At 42.0% G+C, this 5,440-nt stretch overlaps 1 protein-coding gene across 1 annotated transcript in view; it reads right to left on the bottom strand.

The window, feature by feature from the left end:
• The window catches only part of LOC109485301 (transcription factor COE3-like), a 119,785-nt gene extending 114,753 nt beyond the window's left edge, over positions 1–5,032 (bottom strand). The window contains exons 1-3 of the mRNA XM_019788830.1: positions 4,810–5,032; positions 4,282–4,367; positions 3,877–3,980 (exon numbers count right to left, since the gene is read on the bottom strand). The gene's annotated coding sequence lies outside the window, so the exon portion shown is untranslated. The remainder of the gene's footprint in view (positions 1–3,876; positions 3,981–4,281; positions 4,368–4,809) is intronic.
• Positions 5,033–5,440: the final 408 nt, after the last annotated feature.

Here is a 5,440-nt window from a genome sequence, read left to right as displayed (position 1 = left end):
AAATTATTTCTGTCCAAATACATCTATTCTCCTTGATCAAAAATTACAGGTTCCGTGGCTGCCTAGACGGGGTAGGAGACCGAACCGTGAAGAATTCATGGCCGTAAATGCTAACATTTCCATCTGTCAGAAAGAAACATGTTTCCGAGTAATTTTATAGGAAACACAGTGATGTGTAAAGTTGAAAATGTCACAATGATCTGTAAAATTTCTCTTGCCTTTGGAAAAGTCCTGACGTGATGCCTGGGAGACCATGGGAAGGACAAACAGTACCTGTGGTGAAAGTTGGTATTGTTGCACTACATTTACAAATGTAGCTGTATCGAAGTGAAAAAGACTGTGATCACTGTTCTATGATCCTAACAGTCCATTGGTCATGAAACTGTATATTGTTTGTATGGACGGAGTTTTGCTGTCAACTTTAAACTCCATTCAAAGCAATTAGCTTTGAGCATATTGTTAACTTACCATTGATGCTACCTAGATAAATCCCAAGTTCTCAGGCATATCGCTAAAATCTATGTTAATACTTCTCTCCCAAAACACAATATACACCAGAAAGGGAAAAATACTGTTTTTGCTCACTACTTTTCTTGTACTTCCTCTATTCTTGAATTTACCCAACACCCTTCACTTCATAAAGGTACCACACTATTTTATTTCCGTAATTCTGTGTAACCAAGGTCATTATAATTATATGGTGTCCTTGGTGTAACACAAACTCTCACTCTCCTGGGCTGTATGGAGTCTCTGCAGTGGCCTAACCAGTGGGAGGGCTGCCAGAAGCCTAGTGAGGGAAACCCCTATGTTCCCTATGTTCCAACACCCCTATGTTCTGACATACCCACATAGGGCTAGGGTTGTCAGAAATAGGTTCCTGGGATGTTGGAACGGTGTAACCGTTTAGCCAGGCTATAAGCTTAACATGAAAATGGAAGTGTAGGTTTCAGCTTTCCTCCACTAAATCCATTGACAATTCCTGTCAATTAAGAAAATCACCAAAAGTGGGCCTATAGGGCAGAAATCCTCAGTGGTAACAATGGGCTGGTCTAACATGAAGGCTGCCATGGCTTGCATGATCTGACCTTCATGTTACAAATGGTTTGCATGCGTTGGCAAACCTCTGCTGGCAAGCCTGCAGGTGAGTGACAATCACTGAGCTTGCTTGGGAGCATGTCTGAGACACCTTGAGCCTGGGGCATCCAAAATATAAATAAGGATCCATGCATTTGCCACTTCTTGGGTTATCTTTGTCTTACAAACAGACCCACCATACTATGCCCACCATAGATCATACCCCTCAAAAAGTTGGTGTAAAAGTTATTTGTTTATTGTATTTTATTAATATTTATTTATTGAGAATTGGGCAAGAAGCAGGATGTTTCTAAAAAACTCTCCTCAAAAACATGACAATTCATTGGGAAGGAACACACACATCAGAAACACAAAGATGGATACAAGAGTTGGTATGCAATCAATCACCAAAACCTAAGGCAATAAAAGTGTGAACAACATTGAAAAAGTACATTCACATGTAGCAAAGAGTCCAAAGTTGGACAACACTGAAAAATTCCAGTAAAGTTTTTACCTTGACTTGAGCCTAGAGGGGATAAAGCAAGGCTGAAGAATGTCAGACCCAGGGCAATGGCTGCTGCCAATTAAAATGATGTATCTACTGGCCGTCAGTGTATGGCTCCTTCCATTGTACCCTGGTGTTAACAAGCCCAGGCTGAGGTCAGGAGATCACTGTCAAGGGACAAGAATATAAAACTGTTCAAGAGTAAGTCATGTACTGGATCATACACACAACTTTTCTTAATCCTCATAGACCAACTGCCATTTCTTTACCAAGACCAGGAGGAAGTTTCATAGTTGGTACAAAGTGAATAAAACTTTTGACAACAGATTGAATAGGAAATCTTGTATTTAATATGACATTCCCTATTGACATTGATGATTTCATGCATTAGCTATCATTGCACATTTTTCTTATTTTGTATATTGTGTAAGACTGTTAAAAGCTCTAGAATTTTCCCAACATGAAAAATTGACAAGAAAGGAGAAAAGGAGACACACCTAAATTATGCAAATCAGGACATTGTTTGCATAAAAACATCTTCCTGAAAAGAGATAGGACTTTCAACATATGTAATTTGCTTCGATTATAGACCAGTTTGACTGGAAACAAATCTAAATGGTCCATTTTTCACCTGAAGATCACTGGTGGTGAGGAAAATACCACGCAGTGCTCATAAATGTTGTCTTTGTAGTTGCATCTGTATGGACCTAGCCTCCATAGACCACACAAACTCCCTATCATCACAACATAGCCTCCTTAGCAGGCTCTATGACTGGGGATTTTGGGGGGCTATTAGAATGCTACATTTGGGACTAATGTAACTACTTTTTCTTGGCATATGGCATATGATGCAGCATATCACTTCTGTTTGCACTTCTTGTTCTAGGGCCAGCCCAATGTACAACACTACCACAAATAGAAGTGATATGGCACAAGAAAAAATGTGTTACAAAAGCCACAAAAATGCCCCAGTCACAGAGCGAGCCTGCTAAGGAGGCTATATAGGACCCAACTTTATGATGGGGAGTTTGTGAGGTCCAGCCCAATTTAACACCCTCCCATCCTCTGATGGATGGCCAGCCATGAAGACCTTGGATGACACTAGGCCATGGCATTGGGAAACCTTTGGCCCGGGGGTTGACACTCTAATTCCCCAGCTAGGACCATGTCAACCCTTTGCAGGGGTTAAGATTCCCTGAAATGTGACTAAAAATGATGACGGATGACTGGAGACTTTCTGGTGGCAGTGGAATGGTCGGACCTTGACTCCCCGCTTGACCCTGCTGGCCTTTCATAGGCCAGAAATATACCTCCCACTGATGAGTTCATAGGTGGTTAGAGAGCTCAGCAGCTGTGCTAAATCAGACCAACTCAATCTGAAAAGTGTTAATAATTGTTGTCCATCCTGGAGCCAATGGAGCCCCTGTGGGCCATAGAGTAGACAATACTGCCACTCTTCACTGTTTCAAATGTCCTCGCTCTACTTCTTTGCCACTATTAAAACTGAGACCACCTGTTACACTCTTGTACATTGTTGCCATGCCTTCTGAAGTGATGATCAATTAAACAAGATACCTGCAACGGTACACTAAACCAATGTTCAAGAAGTGAAGTGCCTGGTCCTAAAGTGTCATAGTCTGGTCTATATGACCATGCCCAGAGCACTGATATAGATGGCCTGGCCTTAAGAGAGATCTGTTTGGCAGAGAGGTGGCCAATTAGGCCTTGCTTGCCACTTAACAGACCTGCCCCATGACACTAAGGTCTTGAGGAATGGGCATAGGTCAGTGATGGAAGCAACTCAAGACTGGTGAATAAAAGCTTTGGAAAACCAACTGTTTAATAACAAAAGTGAATTGCCTGGAGAGGGTGTGAGCTGGGGACCTTAGCCATAACAGTTAAACTAGAGTTCAGTTACCAACTTACCTCTGGCAATACCATGTCTTGACCTGGTTTGTAAGTTAAATGTAGTCAGAAGAAAAGCAAAATTAAGCAAATAATGCTTGACCCCTTCTCTCAATATTTGGGTCTCAAAAGGCTTATTTCATCATATATATCTTTGGTATAACTTATGCAAATTAGTTGTATAATTTATGCTTCATAATGTGATTATAATCTGAAGATAAGGATAAGTGAAGGCATTACATTACTCTGCACAAGTGTGGTCAGGTAATCAGTGAAAAAAATACTACACTGGGGAGCATGAGAGAATGACAGATAGGATTATTAACAACAGGAATGGTGCTAGCAAAACAAACAAAAAACAGCTCTGGGGAGGCAATATCAGGTGTACTTACACAAAGCAAACTGCAAAACAAACTCAGCAAAGTCATCCCTTGCATTGCATGCTGATGACATAAAGAGTGTCCAAAAACTCCAACTCCAACTGTGCAGTAGGTAACTGTGAGGGAATATGGACCAAAGAAAAGGTGGAGGTTACCATTTTCCTAGCCTGGATGCCAGACTGTTTCCAGGGTCAACACAGGGCAGCTCTTCAGCTCCAGCGCCAACATGCCCCCAGAACATTTTTGGCCCTGGAGCTGTGCTGGCCTGTTTGGCGATGAAACCATGGGTCTGGCATCCAGGCTAACATTTTCCTACCTTGTTGCATGGAGGTAAAAATCCAAACTTGAAGGTTATACATGACATGTAGCTTGTTCTTAGCACACAATCACATGTAAAGGAATTTAGGGGCCACTTACCTACGTGACACAATTTTCACACTGCGCCACAAACTTGCTACAATCCAGAGCTATAACCCATTTGTTTTCGTTTGTGGCTCATCTCCCTGGAGGAATGGGGAGGGGGGTACAAATTAATGAGAGACACGTTTGCTGACAAGCACGGCTTGTTTTTCTCAACATCTTTTGATCGCTGTAACAAACGGAAAGAACTAATACTTGGTTGGCAAACGTTGTTTTTGTATCCTACTTCAAGGACGTTATACTCACTACTGCAGACGTGTAAGGTCTTTGTCTAACGACAGCTGAAAGAGATGGTGTCCGGACAAAACATAATTTTTGGGGTCGGGAAAAAAGTGACAGTGACAGCACGGCAAACTGCTTTCACAAACAAGGTTTGAGAAATTTTGTCGAACCTGCAAGCTTGAACTTCCATAAACATTCCCGAACTCTCACAACAAGGCTTATCACGTGGCTACAGATGACCCCAAAAGTCGAACTTTACAGAGAACTTTGATTTTGGGCTCAGGAGTCAATGGAACTACTTACATTTGGTGTTGGCGTCTTCCTCCCTCCATGGTTTAGTTTTCTGATCCCCGTGGGGCTAGGTAACAGATTAAACCAGCTTATGTAAGGTCAGTGACACTCCGGTCATGCCGGTCATTACCCTGAGAGGATAGTGACTTGCACATGCGCGATGCTCAACGGTCGAGACTACTCCGAAATCTCCAAGCAGATGTCAGGATCCGGCTCATTCTCAGAGTTTTGCAACATTGAGAATAACATTCTAGTAATGTAATCTTTGGCGACGCCCCAGGGGCATAACCGATGAGGATGAGGAAGTAGCTAGATACTTTTCATGAGTTAATTTTTCCTTGGGAACTGGTTGACTGGCCCTGTCACAGAGCAATAAAACTTCTTTGAGCTATTGAATGGCATAACGCAAAATATTATAGCCGAGATAAAAACAATCCTTTGAAATTAATAAGGTTATAGCGGCGAATATGATGATGATGATGATGATCAGATGAACTACTGCAGAAATGTGACGGCACGATAAACAAACGAACAACCACTTGCCCTACCGAAAACAACTTTGGGTTGATAGGGCATGGGAATAGGTACGAATCGATGTCAACAGCGCTAGCGCAAATATCTAGTTAGTTTCAAAGGAAAAGCG

Source organism: Branchiostoma belcheri, unplaced genomic scaffold (assembly GCF_001625305.1).
Source record: "Branchiostoma belcheri isolate BF01 breed outbred unplaced genomic scaffold, Haploidv18h27 scaffold74, whole genome shotgun sequence".
NCBI classification, from domain to species: Eukaryota; Metazoa; Chordata; class Leptocardii; order Amphioxiformes; family Branchiostomatidae; genus Branchiostoma; species Branchiostoma belcheri.
This window is presented reverse-complemented; position numbering and strand designations above follow the sequence as displayed.